The sequence below is a fragment of the Manduca sexta genome, chromosome 4, assembly GCF_014839805.1.
Source record: "Manduca sexta isolate Smith_Timp_Sample1 chromosome 4, JHU_Msex_v1.0, whole genome shotgun sequence".
In the NCBI taxonomy this organism is placed as follows: domain Eukaryota; kingdom Metazoa; phylum Arthropoda; class Insecta; order Lepidoptera; family Sphingidae; genus Manduca; species Manduca sexta.
Window position 1 is genome coordinate 6108765 of NC_051118.1, and position 21887 is coordinate 6130651.

Here is a 21887-nt window from a genome sequence, read left to right on the forward strand (position 1 = left end):
TGATGGTAAGAAATACGAGTGGCTATTAAATAATGATTATGATGGTGGTAGGATATATTTTATATCCGGCCGGATAGTGACTACCCTACACGAGGTATTAAAACCCACTATAGTGGCCCATGTAAGTGTGTCGCGTTCCGGGATCAGCCTGTGTATATTCGGTTCTAACACGCCGGCATAATTGTGTCGACTGCTGAAGACTCTGTCAGTCGGAATTCTATTGGACCTCACTCCACTTTATTAGTTATAGTACCGTGCATTTATAAAAAAATATGTTAATTGTATTCTGCTATATAATGGGATATTTAAGAGAAATACAGAATTAATTGTAAAAAATATAATAAAAGAATAAATAAATTCATTGAAATGCAGGTAGAGTATGTAATATACAGTTGAAATTAAACAAAGAGAAGTACAACATCCGGTGCTACAAATCTCGATCTCATCTTATAAGTTTTTATTGTTACAAATCTTTTCATATTCATCAACGTCATCATCATCATCATCATCATTTGTACACAATGATCATCATCTGATAACTTTCGTAATTGAAATAGAATTGCATTGTTAAGTGACATACGTTCTATTTGTTATTTTGTAATTTGAACTTTGGCATAACATCTTCGATGTATTACAACGCCAGCTTATTAGGAAGCAATAAATGATCAGTCGTTTTCCTTTTATTACTTTCATTAAGATTCATGATAATTTGCAAAAAAAGTATTATATTAATATAACAGAATATTTAAAACTTGTAATGAGCAAAGAAAATGATTTACTGTCTTATATTTCATAACTTTTCTTTGTATTCAGATAATAAACATGATCCATTATGAATAAATTGTTCACAAAGTGTCGTCCTAACAAAAGACTTCAACGAGGGCGCACTTTTTATGTTCACATTAAGTTACAATTTTTATTTGTAAACAATATTTTTTTCTGGGGATATTTTTAAATTATTTGATTCAATAATAGTGTAATTTCATAAAAAATATAAGTCTTATATTTATTAATAATTATTTGTAAAAAATGATAGTAGCTTCTCCTTCTCTTATATTTTTCCAATGAACATTTTGAAAAAAGTCAGAAAAGTTCCCAAACAGGCATGTTCCATTTTGGAAAAAAAAAAATAAGCCATCACGCCCCACTCTTGAAAAGCGAAGGCTGCTTTATTTCGTGGGGGAGCGGTCGCGCACGCCAGTCGCCCGCCAGCCGTCGCTCGCGCAGCCCGCGTCGCGCGCCTACAGTTTTCCCTCACGGAAATTTGTGTCGCGCATGCCGCGGAATAACGACCTTTAGAGACATTTTCAACCCGATAATGGATTATGTGCATGGCTGAAAAGTGTTACACAAGTGTTTTTTTCTACATCAGTGCCCCTGGCCCCCCCTTTTCTCCGTTAAGCCTCACACACGGTAAGTTGTATAAGCATTATGCAATTTTTTGCGACTGAAAGTTGCTGATAATCGCCCGAGGCGCTAATGCCTTATTAGAAATAAAATGCAGTGTCTGTTCGTAGCTGAATCGGCATCGATCCGGTTTTTTATAAATTCACGTCTCTAGGAAGGTCAAATGTGAAATACGTGACAGGTTTACATAATGAAATAACGTAGTTTTAGAAGATTTCAACTAATTCTACAATGGAATTATTTGAAAGCTAAAATTAGCACTTTGCCATGTAGACTTAGAAAGGTGATCAGCACGGGAAACTGCAGGTAGAGTTTTTTAATACGTTTGCGGACATAAACAAATCGGAGTACGATATTTTTGAATGTAAAAGGGACTTGAAAACAGCATTAATCAATGAGGGCAGGTCGTTAAGTGCCCTTTGGGACCTCATAAATTCATAACTCACAGTTTTCGCATTAAACTCAGATTTGTTTGTCCTTCAAGATCCTGTTTGTACAGGAAAAATATCAGCTACCTCTAACACTTGAGTTCATTTATATCTCCGCAAATATACCTGTTTCGAAATTAGGTCCAATTCGAAATTTGGTGTTAACAAACACAAAATTATTAATATCTTTAGTATTTCTTTATATATCCATAACGGACAAAAGCCTCACCATAACTGGCTCAGCAACATCAATGTAATACTTTCAGTGAACAGGTTGTTTTAAATTTAAATATAATATATATTAAAATTAATTTGTTTTCAAAAACTGATTAATCAAATTTAAAAATGAGTGATCAATATGCAAATTTTATATAGCCTTTATTGTAGAGCTGGTAGAGTCGATTATTCTTATTTATATTCAATACTCAAATCTAAAGTTTCTATATTTTGAAGACTGTATTAAAGATAAAGTCAAAATATCAGTACTATTTAAAAAAGTAACGAATCAAAGTAATTTTATTTTGTATTAATTCATAGGTAAAAAAATAAGAAGATGGATAAAAAAATACTTCAAAAACATAATTATTTGACTGGTGATTTTAATATTATTATTTTCATATAGATTTTTAATAATGTACTACTAATAAAGGAAAATTAATTTTCATCGCATAAAAGCTTATGATAATACGTTCTTGTCTTTATATAAAAGTATCTTTCTCACACATCGAAAGTTGCAATTGTTATAAGATTGGATTTAAATTTCTTTGTTAATACATCAAAAGTTACTGCACTCCTGACTATGAAGTATGCAGTCTCCGAAACGTCGGAAGAAAATTATAATATAAAAAAACACGATTAAATCTATAAAAGAGTTATTTCGATGTCTAACATTCGCGTTTACGAAATCATTACATAAAGAAATTTCTTTATACAATCGAATAAAAACAATGATTTCAGATACTTTATTTTCATATATAAAAATAGTTGTTAATAAAGTGCCATCAATTTTTAGCTTACATGCATTATTAAATTAGCTCCACATCGTGCTATGGCAAATTGAACGTTATGGAAATAACATCGGGAAAAAAATCTGTCGTTTCTAATGTTGTTTTAAATATTTTATTGATTTTATAATCCGGTCACTAGTCACACAGGTTTACCGACCTTTGAACTATAAAGGTTCGCGCATTATGCTCGGGGGGAATGCTCGTTTTTTTGTCGATAAATCAATGTGTCTTTTAGATAATTATGTGGCGTCTTTTCTTTGTTGATGATACAGCCTTTTGTAACGTGATATGGAATTGAATAACGTCCGTTGATATGACATTTTTTTCTATAAACACGTAAATTTTATTTGGATTTTTGGTTGTGAATTGTCATAAAACACGTCTAATAACATGTTATTTAACTGATTTTATTGCTTGACACCATGTCGCTTGATTTTTACTTGAAAGACAATGCTTAACACCTTTTGTATTGACTTATCAAACATATTTACACCAAGTAAAAAATACGCTTAAAATTATTAGGTCTAAGTAAGTATTTTTTAATTTACCACAGAGATTATTATTATCATGTAAATATTAACTTTCCATTCAACAGCAATTTGTTACCTAGTAATAAGAAAAATCGCATTTTAACACCTTAACATGATCGCGTCCTAAGGTCATTTGGTTTAGGATCGCTTAATTTTCTCTCATCGTCGTGTCCACTAACTAGTATAAATATTTAAGCGCTGCTGTCAGGCGGATCCTTATGTTTGATGTTACGTCATTATTAATAGGGCATTTTGGTGTTTTAAAACCCATAGAGGCACCAACTTGCGACATTATTTCGATGTAGTAAGCTGTAAGATTATGTTACGGTTGATTAGTTTTTAACTGTTTAAATTTTTGAAAATGGAACTATAATTTATATTCTTCTTGGATTGTGTGATTGTTGTGGAAAAATACACAATTTTACGCTTTATATTGCAGTTCATAGAGGTGATAATACAGTTATATATTTCTTATAATTGAGAGTCTCATTTCGGTTTTTAATTGAACAAATCGAGCGTACATTTATAGTAAGAATATAAGTTGAGAAATTCGTGTAATGTTTCGGTGTAAATAGTTTTTTTGGGCATTTATTTACATTTAATTCAAGTAATGTCTAATTATTATTTAATTTACCGAATTATCGAATTGTATAGAGGTGCCACATTAATCAAAATTATTGTTAATTGGAATTTCAGTTTTTGTATATTTTCAGGGTATTGTTAATACCCAGCAAATTTAACATACAGGATCAAGTTGCTGAAATGATAATCGTGAAATAGAAATATCATTAACTAAAAACCAAAAACTAGTTTATTTCGTTTTTATTTTTGTTGATTTATTTTAAGTATATTATTAATTCTTTTACATTATATATTTTGTAATATTTATTTGAAAGTAGAAATAAAAAAATATTATAGCGGGGTTTTCGCGTCTGCGTGCAAAAGATCAAGGACGCCTCACACGCACTCGCAATGTGATTCCGATTATTTCCAACAATCGTCAATGGTTTTACATCCGATGTGTTAAATAATTCGTCCCGCTTGCGCATGTCAATGCAAAAATATTGCCAAGTTCGAATTAAATACCTACTCGATACAATGTACAGTGTAAACTTACCCTTATACATTGGGTTGTCATTTTGTAAAGATGTTCCAAAACATAAAAACAAATACCATGTGTATAGTCTTTGTTTTACAAGTCATTCGATATTTAAAATTTTATTGTTGACATTTAAAGTATTTAGAAAATGTTGAGGAAATCATGATTTAAATTGCAACTCTATAAATATCTTCTGTTTCCAAACATAATTTACGATTTATTTTATCTATAAAATGAATAAAAGTCGCTATAAAGAATGTGACATTTGTATTTTTAACGTAAAATAAATTAGTCTATAAAATAGCATTAAGTTTGCGCCGGCGAAGTAGTTACTTTTAATGAGATTTTGTAACTTTACCACAAGGCCAGAGGTCAGCTCTTCACTTGGTCGAAACATTGCAAAACTTTACCGTCTATTTTAATGAAATCTGCCAGTGAGACCGAAAAACCAACAGATATATATATATAAATGCTAGGTTTTTATTATACGTCTCTACATCGACCAATGTATGTCTATTTCTGTCATTAAGCAACCATGTAAGCACTATTTTTTAAATTTTTTGCACCATGCTTTACACCACTCAGTGACAATTAGTTTCAATTGCACGTAGCAACTAATGGTATTTATTAGAAATTGAGCGATAACCTAACCTATCCTAACATAACCTTCTGTGAATATTAAAGCTATTTTTATTAAATAGTTGCAATGTTCGCGTTTTATGGAATATTACTATATAGTATGCGGGCGAGCTACACAAATAGCGAATCCTCGCCCCCCTTAGACACTCATATTGTAAGCCATATGGACAGTTACTGTTTGTAATTTAGCAATTAAGTTTTATACCCTTTGTTACACCAATAAAGAATATATAATATATTATGGATATATAGACCATTGGACCAGACATTCGATCGTAAAATATGTCTGTACAGAATTACATGTTTAAACGAGTTGAAACTATTATTTGCTTGTTCAGATAATATATAGTATAGACATGTTTTAATAGTATGCTTTTAAGGATATTTGTAGTTAAAAGCCTTTTATAATCATCTTAATTTCAGTGGCGGTGTTAGGTCATCTATTTATATAATTAACTAGATTTTGCCTGCAGTTCCGGCCGCGTGAGAAAGTTTTCCCGGGATGAACAGTGGCCTATAGTACTCAAGAGTAATGTAGCTTTCATTAGGGAAAAAAAACGGTTAAGTAGTTCCTGATTAGGCTGTTCAAACAATTCCTTAGCCGTATGATATTAGTATAGATTATAATTAAGTTCATTGAAAGTATGGCAAAGATGAGTTAAATCGGAGCGAGGTGAGGTACATCTCGATACACTGCGGATATGATGCAAGTTTTGAAAGTATCCGCCACGCTACGCGACAAAGAGTATACACTTTCGATTTTATTTAGTAACTTTATAATATTTTTTCCCTCGCAAAATTGTCTCGCTTTGTTGCGAATTTATTATAATAATTTTATGTTCTTTTTTGTGGCGAAAATGTTTTTCGTGATGTAAGTACATGCTGGATATAAAGACTGTCTGAAGATAGGTACAGGAGACAGATTAGCAAAGATGAAGTTAGTTACAGGTTATTGTCAGATAGAGTCAAAAGCGGCGATAGCCTAGTTGGCTGTGCAACGGACTGTCGAGATAAATGTCCGCAGGTTCAAATCCCAATGACACACACCTCTGACTTTTCTGAAATAAGTGTGTATTCCTTGCGAATTATCGCTTGCTTTAATGGTGAAGGAAAACATTGTGAGGAAACCTACCTACCTGAGAAGTTTTATATAGGAATTTTGAGGGTGTGTGAAGTTAACCAATCCGCACTAGGCCAGCGTGGTGGACTAAGGCCTTATCCCTCTCAGTAGTAGAGCATGAGGATCAGCTTATGTATATCTTGTTCCAACAGGCCGGGATAATTGTCTGGGCTGTCGAAGGGTAATCATTTCTCGTCAGTCGCCATTCTATTGGACCCCACTCCACTTACCATCAGGTGCAGGGAGGGAACTTTATTGTGACCGGATATAAAAATGTTTTAGCGAAATGTTTTCAGTGCGGTGGGTTACTTAGAAATCCGGCGGTCCGCATGCGTTCCTCGAGCAGTTTGGGTATAGCTAAGCAATAAAAATATTGTTACATAATCTTAATTATAATAATTTTAGTTTTGGCTTAAGCATTTGTATTGAATCAACTAGCAAATTATACTAGATACCTAATACAAAATTCAAAGACAACTATAATTTGGCGCAAAAATTAAATAAATCACACGTATGACATTATCGATTATGAATACGATTTAGTTTTTAAATATTGACTTAACTTTAGGCGAATTCTTTGTCTAAAACGCGCATAAATATTCATTAAATCGATTTTACATTAAGTGTCATAGGTCGTAAGGTCAAACGCCGTTTGGTATCCAAGTGATCATAATTATAAAGTAGAATATTATGACTATAATAGTCATGGCATGTGTATCTGAGTGGATGCTAATTTGATTGTAATATCTATGAATTATAAGAGTGTAGATTGAATTAGGAATAAAGTTACAAATTGTTATTGCTTTTATCTTAAAATGGTGATAGTTGGGTGCGGGACGGACTGCCGAGAATGTTCGCAGGTTCAAATCCCAAGGGCAACACTTCTGACTTTTCTAAAGTTATGTGCGTATTCTTTGTGAATTATTGCATGCTTGAACGGTGAAGGGAAATATCCTGAAGGAATCTGCATACCTGAGTAGTTCCCTATAGGAATTTTTAGGGTGTGTGAAGTCTATCAATCTGCACTAGGCCAGTGTGGTGGACTAAGGCCTAATCATTCAGTAGTGGAGAAGGCTCGTGCCCAGCCGTGGGACAGTATATAATACAGGGCTGATATTATTGTTATTATTGTTTTTATCACTGCAGGATATTTTCCTGCTATATAACCATGTAATATGATGAGTTTTGCTATTAAGGGTTTACAAATTTATTGTTCACTATGTTTTGGTCGCGGCTTCACCCGCATGAAGAACCTTTCGTGTTATAATAGTCACTAACACATTGTAGTTGTTTATAGCGCCATCTTTTTAAAATATCTGATCAAATATCATTTTTTTCCCTATGGAAGGAAATTATCGGGATAATAGTAGCCTATATGTTTATCAAGGATATCGACTATCTGGGTGCCAAATTTCATCAAAATCAGTTCAGCAATTTTTGCGTTTAGTTCTAACAAACATCTATACGTTCAAACATTTTTACAAACTTCTGGCAGTTATAATGTTAACGATTTATTATGTATTTTTAATACAAACATAATCGAAATAAAAATTATAATATTAAAATGACATACTAAAAGCCCCAATACGTTTTATCGCTGTTAGTCACAATCGATAAATCGATATTTAAAAAGTCACGTTCAAATATGGAATAAAATATTTTTAAACATTCGTGACATGAGGTTATCGCTATACATGCCCTGTTTATATTATCAATGTATCGTTATCATGACCTACATTATATTAACTGTCACGTTTTAATTTTATTTTTATTACCTGGAAAGGGCAAAGGAAATGCTACCGTACAGCCTGTCACCTCAGTCTATATACTCGTTCTGTAGGTCGGAATAAAGGGTTTCGACCTTATTTTAGACTCGAGAATTTTTGTGGCATTTTCCTTATCAAGTTAACCTGTGAGTGTAAAAGTTAAATATCAACAGTGTGTAAAGCATTTAAATTTGGTTATTTATAAATTATCTATGTAGAAACAAGATAACATGTAAACATCACCTACAATATTCATCTACATTAGGCAATTATATTTATCTTCGTTTACACGTGTTTTGTAATAGTACTTACTTGTTTTATATTATTCTTTAATTGTTTTAGATAATAAAGATATTTAGACAGAAAATATCTTTACTTTGTTTATTGGGTACTTAGTTACAACCTATCTGTTGCCTGTTTTGCTGGTTGTAGGATATATTTTATATTCGCCCGGATAGCGACCACTATACACAAGGTGTTAAAATCCGCCATATTGGCCCATATGTGTCGCGTTCCGCGATCAACCTACGTATATTCAGTGCCAACAGGACGGCATAATTGCGTCGACTGATTCATGCGGTTTATGCTACTGGTTTTGTTTAATGTTAAATTGTTTTATTAATAATAATTTTAAAAAAAGAACAGATTGTTTTTGACCATCATGGCTATTAGCGATTATTAGACGAATTATCTTCGTTACTAAAATAAAAAACACTATGTACTTCATATGAGCAAAGTAATGTTTTCTCACCACGCAATACGTTCGTAATTACGACACAAAATGTGTTAAGGTATTACGCTATTTCCACCGTAACCTGACATTTCCTTCGTCTTTAACCCTTTCGCTTAAAGTTCAAAATCGCTTACGTTACATATTATTTTATAATGGATTACGTGTGCGAAATATTACGTGCAAATAAGCAAAAGTTTTTATTTTAGCATTCTTTTGGTTGTTCTCATGCGAATGATGAATGTTATTGTTAATACTAGGTTTTGGCCGCGGTTACGTTTGCATGATGAAGTAAATATTTTTTTAAACTCATTTTCAGGACATCCACTCGTTTCTCGTTTTTAATATCTTTCCAACGGTTGCCTAGAGCGATAAGATCGTAATTTGTACTTGTGCATTTGTACTCCATTTTCTTATTTGTTTTATTTTTTCTATTTCATACAATAAAAAGTATAAATATAATACATGCCTATTTTCGAGGTAATCTATATTTTTATTCAGAACTTAAGTATTCATCCAAATCTATTTAGTAATGATTGAGAAATGTTCAAAAATGTTTACAAACTTTCATATTCATTTTTGAAGGATAAATTGCCTTTTATTTATTGCCTCAGCTTAACTTTATGGGATAAAGACTTATTTTATGTATAAAATTATGATTTTACTAGGCCGTAAGTCAAGCAGTCGTAAGGTTCATTATAAACATTTTAAAACCATATCAGTGTGTTCTAAAACGACGTTTGTTTCGGGCGTGTCCACAGTAAAGATGTGTATCAGTTCATTGTGAATGTTGCTTTATAAAATTGTTTTGGCTAGGGTTGTGAGTGCGTTGGAAGTATATTTTTGTTTTAAATCTGTGTTCCAACACGTGAGTATTATTTTAATTAGATTTGTAAATGTATTATTAACATAATGACGTGGTCGCATATTAAGTATGTTATCAAACGTTTATACATTGTATTGATTATGCATTATTAAAGTATATCATTTAATAATGAACTCTATGCCCATATACCGAGCGTGCCTATCACAATAAATCAAGTTAAAAACTTAGAATTTTAACCAAACCAGGCAATGTAGGTCGACCCTAATGTTGCACAAAAAGTGCAACCACCGTCTCTGCGCAACGGTTGTCGGTTGACCAACTGTGCACTTGAGAAACAGCCCTGATGCCAATCAAATAGAAAGTTTTATCGCGTTTACTTGTTCGATGTTTTGAACGCGAACTGCATTCGGTATGATATTAGGGATATAATATTGTGGAAAATCCCTCTTAGTAGTAGAGGAGGCCCGTGCTCAGCAGTGGGCAAGTATATAATACAGGGCTGATATTATTATTATTATATTGTGGAAAAAAAAATATATTTATTTTATTTTTTTTATTAAGTCCATCAAAGGTTTTCATGTTATAGAATGTTAAAAAGCTGAATATAGTGTTAAAGTAAATGTGACAAAACAAATTATAGGTTACAAACTATACATTACAAACGACGTTAAAAATTATAACTTTATGTATATTTTTGCTGTAATTGTAATTTGTTTTGTGAATATTAAAAAAAAAAAACAATTAAAAGAGCAATTACAGAAATAAAAATTGGGGATAAAAGAAAATCAATATTAATTCATTTCATCATCAGCAATGCTCCCACATCAATACATTTTTGTGGTGTTAATTTTAGTGTGAAATTTTGAAGAATATGAAATGGACATTAAATTTCGTTTCGGTTAGAGATGTTTAAACCCTTGTTTAGATTAGTTCTGATTGACTGTATAGCTCCAAACTTCGCCTAAAGAATGGTAATGAGCCAGCTTAGGCAATACAGTCCCCTGCAAGTTCATTACCAGCTGAAAACCAGTCGACTCTGAGTTTTTGTACAAGGTCATACTAACGCAAAAACGTGGCGACCCAATTTAGTATTTATTGAAGTGGAATAATATCCATGTTCGACTGTTAGTCTTAAATATATTAGATAGTTGTTTGAAGCGCTTATTATGGCGGCCTGATTGGTTGTTTTTTAATATTGGAATGATAGTACAGAATTAGAAACGTCGCCATGTTGTGGATATGGAACTAATTTCTGATACTGATGATGATAACTTTGAAACGAAATGTCTGAGCGAAAAAGCAAAATGGGAACATCCAAGTAGATTTGTTTTTTATACATAAATGGTATAGTGACCCCACTGCACTTGATGGTAAGTGCAGTGGGGTCCAATAGAATGTCGACTGACGAGAGATAATCACGTCTCGACAGTCAAGATAATTATGCCAGCCTGTTGGAACCGGATATACACAGGCTGATCCCAGAACGCGACACACTCACCTAGGTCACTGTGGCGTGTTTCAACACCTTGTGTACGGTGGTCGCTATCCGGACGGATATAAAATATATCTTACTACCTTTTTTGGCCAGGCTATACACTAAGCCAATTAGGTTTACACACTTTAATTCTATATCTGATTTGGAAATTCTTTTTGAACATCAATGTAATCTTCATAATTTGGAGTTAATCATCGCTTACGACATTGATGTATCTTAAACAATTTGAACACAAAGACTATTACATTAAACCCGGTAGTTACCATAATTAGAAAGGTTCTAAAACGTGTCTAAAGTTTGTCAATGCATTCACTTTTTTATGTTTGTGTTGTACGTTGTTGTAATTTTAACCCAAAGGTCGTCAGATGAGAGAATAGTTTTTAAATCCTTATATTCAATCATTGACGTATATTCTATAGATACGAACGTCCTTATTAACAATTAGTTCAAAATCTGAACTAAAATGACAACCAAAACGTCACTATTATAAGCTATTTATTCACTTGAACAGCAAATAATTTTACTTATTTGACTTATATTTTTTATTCATTCAAATCTAGGTTTACATTAGACTCGAGTTCTTATATCATGAGCGCCACTCCGTACACAACAACAAGCTGTCAATATTGACCATATGACCATACATATATTTACCATAGTCAGTTTGTATGGATTGCAGTTCAATTCAGTTGAACAAAGTGAATGTTCGGAACGCCAAATCTAGTACGTAGAACTTATATATCGATGTATTCATTCATTTGCGTTAAGTACCCACGTTTATCAATTGACAAGACGGGTAAATGGTAATTGCTTTTTTTGTTAATTCGTTATATAATATGTCATTAGCTGTTAGTTCCGACTTGGTGTCAGCTAGGATATTCGTATGTTGTAATATGACCATTTGGTTCACAACTGAAGTTCCGTTCTTCCAAAGAGTAACCAGTCTGTTTTCGATAACAACTTCTTACATGGTAAAAAACCATGGATAATAGAGTAGTTGACGACGTTTTTTAAATACATTTATGAAAAATGTATAATATTAAATAGTTAAATAGTTTAGTACCTTATATGTCTAGTTAAGATCTTATTCAGAGGTGAGATTGGTTTATTAATACAATCATTTGTCACTTTATGCCGGTGGTAGTTTATTTTATATCCGTCCGGATAGCGACCACCGTAGACAAGGTGTTAAAACCGGCCATATTGGCCTAGGTAAGTGTGTCACGCTCCGGGATCAGCTTGTGTATATCCGGTTCCAATTGGCCGGCATAATTGTAGCGACTGTCGAGGGGTAATCATACGTCAGTCGACATTCTATTGGACCTCATTCCACTTACCATCAATTGCAGTGGGGTCACTTTGGCGAGGAATTTTTAAAACAACTGTCTTACATTACAAACACTAATTCTATCGAGTCCGAAGCTAGCATCTAATTTAAACACCATTTGTAGAGCGTGTTATATAACTGTAACAGTTCTAACAAAGTACTCTGCTGGATGTCCGGTCGATTGACTTTCGCTGCACGATGCTATTTTAGTCTAGTTTATATAATTTTAAATTTTTATGTTCATGTAACACTAACATAATGATGTCAACTTGAAGCCAGTAACTGGAGAGAGTAAAGGTCAGCAGGACGAGAGTTTCGGAGGCCGATACCCACTTTAGGTCGCTGAGCTAGCGGAGTTAGTTGCATTATTGTGTCTACAGGTGAGAAAGAAAGAAAAAAAAACATTTATTGGCCACAGATTGGGTGGTAAACATAAATTACAGTAAATTAAACTTAATATTAAAAATTATATAAAAAGAAAAAAAAACAAAATGAGAATACAGTGTTGAGGAATTTTATAGTTGGGTGAGTACCTACAGATATACGTACTCAGACACTCACCCAGTGTGGATGGTATATGTCCCAGCACACCAGTGCTAATAGGATCTAGATCAGCATAAGCCAAACAGCAAGCGTTTGACGCTGATTTTCGTAGGAGGTAATTGTATTGTGGTTCTGTATTTGATGAATAATGACACTGTCGTTTATGACAATATATTTATTAATTAAGACTACAAACATAATTATAATCAGACATGACCAGGCCGATGCTATCGGGACGTAAAGTGTGCGGAAGTGACAGTGGCCGGAAGGACGCCACATAGTGATGTCACTTTAGTAAGCTGAGAGACTACATCACTATGTAACAGTAATCATCTCTCGTCAGTCAACTAGAGTCATATTAATATCTGTACAAATATTTTTTAGATATTATTTTCATATATAAGTCACCTAATTTTGCATTATTCCTTAAGCAAAAAGTAGATAACGTATTTATTATTCGCAACGCTCAGGTATTGGTCAATATCCTTAGACAGTAATTGCTTTATACAAAAAATGTTATTAAGGTAAACGCCTCGTAAATCGTATTCCAACTATACAAGAAACATTCGGACATTAGTTGCGCAGGCGCATGATTTTACAATTCCTGCGTCGATTAATTTCGCATCCATTCGTTTTTTGAATTGTTGTTAATTACATAATTATATAACTTTCACACCGGAAAGATCGTTATGATTCTAGAATACGAATAGTTATAGAAATCCTGCATATTATTATTTATTGATTTCAATATTATAGAATTCGCGATATCTTTCATTTCTATGTTTCACTAACTTTTACTCATGGTTCCACTTGGTTAGCTATAATTTCTGCCCCGTTCTATCCTACTACATATATATTTTTTTTATAAAAACATCTTAGGGGCACTCTCTATTTTATATAAATTGTAAGATTAATGGTTACAAAGGTTTAATTATAGTAGAGTCTTTGTGTTTTGCCTTCCGCCTTTTCAAAAGAACAGACAACTTTTATTCCAGAACCTTTTATTCCTGAGCATAGGTAAACCTGGTGCACCCACTTTCCGTCGTAGGTATTTCGTCCTATGATGTGATGAGGATAAGTCTATCGCCATATTGGGCATAAATTCCAGGGTGATAGTGGGTAGAAAACCATATTCTCATTGCCCGACTCGGAGATCGAACCCAAGACTTTAGCTTTGCAATCGTACCGTAACACAACTAAGCTACTGTGGCAGTCAAAGCAAAAAAATTTTAATACGGCAAGATGGTTTTTAAATTGTTTGCTTTTCTACTAAACAAAGAAACATAAACAGATAAAATATTTCAACAAATCTTACCAATAGTAAGTGATGTAACTAAATAATAATGCTAATATCCGAAATGTATTTCCTTTCTAATGTTAATACATTTTATCTAACTTTTCCTTAAGTGAAACAAAAGCGAATACATACCTAATACACACAGGTCGAGGAGGACAAGCTACGTATAAAATAGCTTAACCTCTTCCCCCTGCGATACCAATAAGTGCAGCGGGATTAATTTGCCATCGAAAAATCGAACCTAAACTCATACATACTTACGCCGCTAAATCAAATATTGTGTACCAAAACTTCAAAAAATTTTAGGTTTAATATTCCTTAACACTAATTTCATTTAATGACACGGCAAACCATCTCCATTTTGAATTACATCAGAGTTACATAATGTAACCTTTCAGTGCACATGGCTCAAAATGTTCTGTTGCAACGGTTTGCGTGATGCCAGTCTGTTTGCTCTTATAATGATTATTTCAAAATTGTCGGTTGTTTTTTGAAGGATGGGTTGAGGAAATGTTGGTAACTGGTTGCAGGTCTCTCATATGTGAGAATCCGCCTGGGTAGGTATCACCGCAATATCTATTTCTGTCAAGCAGCAGTGTGTAGTCACTGTTGTGTTCCGGGTTGAAGGACATTGTAGCCAGTGTAACTACTGGACATAATGAGACTTAACATCTCATGTCTCAGGATGGCGAACGCGTACTCACCAAACAATACTTTGTAATTCAAGGTGTTGGATAGTGTTTCTTCTGTTTATGGGCGGTCGTATTGCTTAACATCAGGCGAACGGCAAGCTCGTCTCGTCATTCAAAGCAATAAAAAAACATGTTGGTTTTTATATCTAAATATAATGTTATAAAATTGTAGAGTTTTTTCGATCGCGCTAGTTTCAGGAATTACTAAACCGATTTTGAAAATTCTTTCATAAATATGAAGCTACATGTCTCCTTACTATAGGCTAGTAGCGAAAGGTGATTTTTCCGAAAGGAACCCGACACAACATATAGGTACTACTGATATGCATAAATGTGGTTTGCAAATTGTTCCAATGATAATTAGATTTTACATAAGTTATGAAAGGAAAGCCGACAGAACCCTTCGCCACAGCTATAGGTTACTTTTATTCCAGGAAAATATTTATCCATAAAAACCTTTTTTAAGCGGGCGGTGCCGCGGGCAAAAACTACTTAAAGATAAAACCAAATAAAATAACTTCAATACATTAAAATTCAATGAAAAAGCACCTGTATAGATATTATAAACATGGATACTTATTTGCAATAGTAATAAAAATTGACCACCACCGCAATGAACTATTGCGACGTCTTCCGCTGGTCGCATGATGGTAGAGGTCACGTGACCCGACCCATTCACTGTAATAGGGTGATTGTGATTACATAACCTAGAGGATAACAGTGCCAGATTTGAAAGACAAATAAAATATAACTAATCTTATGCCTCTCGATAAACATGTAATTTTTAATACATTATTCCAGACTTATGTATGGCAACAAGTATGATTGTTTCTACGATCAGATATTTGCTGCGATTTAAATGATCTTTAAGGATAGTCTGCAATACAAGCACTATTGTTTACACGACAAATTAGTATCTTGTAATATACCAGTGCTCGATTCGCTAGTGGAAAAGATAGATAGATCGAGTTATTTTTTTAGGTATCAATGAACAGTCTGCCTGTATGTTATCGATTTTCTCAAAATCTACTGAACGGATTTTTGTACGTTTCTTACTAAAAGATAGTGCTATTCTTGAGGAAGGCTTAGGTTAATAGTAAATTCAGGTTTTATGTAAATTTACTTAAAATTCACTGTTGGTACCCCTCCGCGTCTGTCTACCAGTCTGAACGCGATAATCTCGAAATCTACTTAACGGATTTCCATAAAATTTGGCGTGGAGATTGAGACCTTGGTAAGGTTATAGGCTCTTTATCTTTGGACAATATATATTGGACTTTTATCACGGAAAACTCTTGCACGCAGGCGAAGCCGCGAGCAAAAGCTAGTTAATAATTGTGTCGCCACATTGTACAGCTGTGACTGCTAAAAATACCTTATAAACAAATGCAAAATTTCGTGAGCCATGCAAACGAAATACAAACAACCTAACAGTACACACGAGCGATGAACTCTTGAGCATTATGTGGATACAGAGGCAATGGACTTTCTAGTATTATAAACACATGTACAGTATGTTTACTGTTAAATACTACGAATAATATTTCTCAACAAGAATGTTCCGCTTGATATTTTTATTGTCTGTTTTCTATATGGGGCAAATGAGCATACTTTATTTCCGACGCCCCATGTTGGTAGGTTTATGTATGTAGGTTTCTAAAATAAACACACACACACACACATCATCACGCATTTATCCCCGAAGGGGTATGCAGAGGTGCAACCAAGGCACCCACTTTTCGCCAAGTGTGTTCCGTCCCAGGATGTGATAGGGGGCGAGCCTATCGCCATATCGGGCACAAATTCCAGACTCCGGGCTAATATTGAGCAGAAAACCCTAAATATCACTTTGCCCGACCCGGGGTTCGAATCCAGGACCTCAAAGCACTGCCTTACCGCGCATGCAGTACAACTACGCCACCGAGGCAGTCATTCTAAAATAAACGAATGATTAATTAAATCGAGTGAGCGTCCTCTGAAATCTGCCGCCCCTAAGAGGCTGCCTCCCATAGGCCGCGGCCTATAGGGCCTATTTACAAATCCAGGACTGGATTCACCTCATATCGTCGATCGTCGCCCATGAACATCTGCAATATCAAGGGACATGGAGAGGCGTTGCCGGCCTTTTGGCAGAATAGGTTCGGCGGGTCATATCTGTTCGGAATCGCTGCTGGCCTGGATTTTTGATAGTGTGATAGTTTGATAGAATATTCTTTGATGCATTTTGTAGCCAAAAGCCAAATCATAAAGCAATTGCCTGTGCTTGTCTCTTTAGGGCCTGTTTAATTATTCATGATTCTTGCTTTTGCTCTGCCCTGGTGAAAGAATTACGGGATAAAATTCCTGCTGTATATTTTTTTTAAAAAGCAACCTTTATATTTCCCTTGGTCTTAAACTATGTCCATAATTTCATCGATATTGGTTCAGCCGTGAAGCGTAACGAACAGTGACTTTCGCATAAGTATGAATATTCTGAAAATTTTGTAATAAATTACAGACAATGATCTTCACACCTATGACCTACTTGTGTATAATAAAATGTTTGCCAAACATTCGATAGTTGTGCCAATGTTTGTCATTTCTTCATTACTGTATTTAACGGAACATCTACCGATATTTCAAGTGTTTATATTTCGCACCTCGTGTTGTGACGTCATTTAGTTTTTATCGCTCAGCGGTTGTTGGCACCGAGATTTGTGAGTCAAAGTTCATTTCGTGTAAGATTATCAATTTCTTTTTTTTTTTGTGTTATTGTGCATTATTTTTATTAATATATACTTGTTCATTTTATTTAATACTAGCTTTTGCCTGCGGCTCTGCGCTCGTTTAAAAGGTTTCCCGGGATAAAAAGTATCCTATATAGCGATTCCCGATTTGGCGATACGCTCGCCCCCTATCACATCATGGGACGGAACACACTTGGCGAAAAGTGGGTGCGTTGATTGCGCCTCTGCTTACCCTTTCGGGTATAAATGCGTGATGTTGTGTGTGTAAGTATCCTATAACTCTCGGGAGTAATGCAGCTTCCTATTAGTGAAAAGAAATTAAAGTCGGCTTAGTAATTTCTGAGATAAGCGCGTTCAAACAAATAAACTCTTCAGCTTTATAATATTGGTAGAGATTCTTTGACTGTTTGACACCAAAAAGACGATCAGTCATAAAAACTATGGCAAAGCTTCCAATACATTTTACAAGTATGTTGAGCTGACCCTACATTGCTATGAGATAAATATGCGTGGAGAAGATGTAGAATATGACGTTTGGTAAGGTTTGTTATAATTTAGAATTAGTGTTTTGATGCATATTTCATCAGGAAGATTACAATAAAGTAACATAAATTAGCATTTTATAAAATATATTTTTAATATGCCTATATTATTTTGTAATTTATTTAATATGTTAATAAAGTTATACTAGCTTTTGATCGTAAATATGTCTGTTAGTAAAAATGTTTGAATATTGGGATGTTCCAATTTTGGTTTAGGGGCGACTTGGTTTACTTGTATGCTTTTGTATTTGATTCTTAGAACTGAAGCATTTTGATTCAAAAAATATTAACTCTGAAATGTTTTGTCTGTGTCTGTACTGTATTTTGATAATGTATCATGTCTCTCTCCCATACGGGTAGGCAGAGACTATATATTGCCACTTTGCACGATTCTGACGTACTTATTTCGCTTCCTCTACCTTCATTAATTTATTTCTATTTTGATAAGGCGCCAAAATTCACTATTTTATGGACAGAATAAAGGACAGACCATGTACCTTATACCATCATTATTAAATATAGTCTTATGAAAATCCACGCACATAAATATCATATAGATTTTTGCGAAAAAAAATTGCAACGCTATTTATGTCTTTCAACCACAAACAGCTTTGCAAAATAATCAGCACTTAAATACAAATTCAATTTTCAAACAATAAAACGGAAAAACATAGCATATATTAATAATGTAAATCCATTATAAAATACAATAAAGAAATTCTAATTAACACAAACGTTTATAAATGAGCGAGGCAGTGATCTAATCTCGAAACCGGTTCGCGTCAATGTTTTCTGCCGAGACGCAGGTGCTATAAAATGACACTTTTTCTTATAAAAACATCTTGTATACACTTCTATTGCGGATATATTTTGTATATGAAGCCATTAGTTTATATCCTGTGGACTTCCAAGGACTGAATAACGAGAAACCAACTGAAATTGTGGCGCGTTCTGACGGTTATGATTCCTAAAAATGATTCCAATTGAACTATATGGTTCTGGTCTGTTGGTATATTTGTATCTGCCCGGATAGCGTCCGCTGTACATAAGGTTAAAACCCGCCATAGTAGCCCACGTGTGTCGCGTTCCAGGATCAGGCTGTGTAAATCCGGTTCTAACAAGCATAATTGTGTCGACTGTCGAGGGGGTAATCATCTCTCGTCAGTCGACATTCTATTGGACCCACTCCACTTACCATCAGGTGCAGTGCGGTCACTTTGTCATGTATAAAATAATGATAGGCTTATTGATTAGCAATAGTTTATTGTGATTAATACACATTACAATTATGTTATTGTACAGACATGTTACATGGGTGAGCACCGGAACTAGAGAGAGAGCCGTGTAGGGATGGGACACATGATATTATTTTTTAATCAATAACTAATCTCTCACACCGTTTTGAATGTCCTATGTATGTACATACATACATGTGTGTTAAATAAACACAACGAAAATTCATGTAATATCTCGTAAAAATATCACATTCATAACCAGGCGCCATGTTTTTGATCTAACCATTCAATTATATCACGGAACTACTGAATTTCCATAAGTTCGCTTTCAGGTAGGCTGTATGCCGTCTAGAATACAAAGTTAGATCACATAAAATTGCGAAATTTAGAAAACAAGATGGCGTGACGGAATTTTAAATTTTCTAATAGTTTAAGAAACGGTAAGTAGCCTTTGCTTTTTTTTTATATTTATTTAAGGAACTTGGTCGTAATTTCACTACGAGGTCGCTACGAGATTGATGTGACTGTTTTGTGTTAAAGATTTCTTGGATTCTATAAATGATACGAAAGGAGGCACGTTATACTATAAATACAGTCAGCCATAGAAGCAGAATGAATTCAAGACTTTAAATCACCTGTTTTAAATGAAACTGTGTAGGCGATTTGAATTTTTTTTTGCTCATTGTACAAAATATATTACAAATAGATAAATTTTGCGAGTTTAGATTTATACAATCACTGATTTTGAAATCTTTTTACGTTAAGCCATTTGTGAGTTATAATAACTTATTGACTTTTAAACAAAATTTAATGCTTGCAAAATCACGGGCAAAGGCTGTTACACTTAGAGAATGAAACGAAATCTCCAAATGCTAAACAAACAAAAAGTATTAATTTAATTGTAAATCGAATTAGGGCAACTTGTTTTATTATAAGACTTACACAATCGATAGATCTCGTATAGATATAATTCAAGTTGATCAAATTTATGTTTCTTTAATTATATGTGATGTAATTTTGATAATGTTCGTTACAACAGATGTTTACTGCAAAATCTATGTCTGCAATCATGAGGTAAATCATAGTTAGCACTTATTAGATAATTATGATTGCGTTATCTAGTTTTCCTGCGGCAACTTTATGGTTTCCGTCAACGGCAAGTTTGGTAGCTTATTCCGGTTTGTAGTTGCCACGTTTTACGCGTGACCCTAGTTTATAGTAATATTATAATGAGGAAAAGTTTGGGTGTTTGTTTGTAGGTGATAATCTCTGTAAATACTGAATCGATTTTGAAAATTCATTCACTAATAGGAAGCTTCATTACTCCTAAGACTTTTTATCTCGGAAAGGCTTTGGCACACGGGCAAAAGTTAGCGGTTAAGAGCTAATTTTGCGTGATTACGTAGTTATTAAAAGATATCAAGACTTTAGTAATATTTTTTCGGTTAGCTACTTTATTTTAGACGTAATAATAAATTAATCTTTATTAGGAAGGAGATATGTATACGTAGATTTATAGTTAAGAGCTATGATTAATGAAAATTACGTCTTTTAGGTTTTATTTTCAATTTTACCTTACTAAAACAACAACAAATTTATTTTGTCCTTAGTTCTTTCTGAGGTTTTTTTTCTGCGGTTTAGCATATTAATTGCGTGTTCGTTTACATAATTCTCTGCCTACACCACAGGTGCCTGTTTCGACATGTCTACATATTCAGGGTATTTCCGTTTTTTTATCATAACCTTCGTTATTGGCAACAGGTTCTAAACGCGAAATGAGCGTCCTTGTGAAAAAGGTTAAGCAACTTAGTATATCTTTTATATATTAACATATCAACTACATTTCTCTGAATTTTATATTCCGCATTTTATTAAAAACTTGCAGTTAAAATCTATACTATTATATAAAGCTGAAGAGTTTGTTTGAACGCGCTAATCTCGGAAACTACTAGTTCGAATTGAAAAATTCTTTTAGTGTTGGATAGCCCATTTATCGAGGAACGCTATAGGCTATATAACATCACGCTATTGCCAATAGGAGCGGAGCATCAATTAAAAATATTGCAAAATCGGGAAAAATTTATTCCTTTGAGAGCTTCGGTTGCGTGCGCTGTTTAAGCTACTAAAGTTACGCAACTGTAATGTATTATGGAATTGTTCCTCTTAAAAAGGTAGTACTGGATATATGGATATAGTTTTTTTTTAATTTATTTATTGTTCGATTGCAATAAAATACAATATCGAAAACTAACATTCGCATAACAACTTTCTTAAATCATTGAAATGATAATGAATAATTTATGATGGAAGGTATTTGTCTCTTGAACTATGATCTTTCATAAATCAAATGTGAAAAAGAAACTAAATTCCAACATATTGAATAATAAATTGAATACCTTCAAAATTCGTGAAAAGAAATTGCATTTTTCTAAGAAAATATGAAAGAAATATATTAGAATTGTGATACTTCTTAATAAT

General features: G+C 33.6%; 1 protein-coding gene across 1 annotated transcript in view; it reads left to right on the forward strand.

Annotated features, from left to right (window-relative positions):
- The first annotated feature begins 1192 nt into the window (after nucleotides 1-1192).
- Nucleotides 1193-21887, forward strand: part of LOC115450848 (A disintegrin and metalloproteinase with thrombospondin motifs 16) — a 198858-nt gene continuing 178163 nt past the window's right edge. The window contains exon 1 of the mRNA XM_037440819.1: nucleotides 1193-1413. The gene's annotated coding sequence lies outside the window, so the exon portion shown is untranslated. The remainder of the gene's footprint in view (nucleotides 1414-21887) is intronic.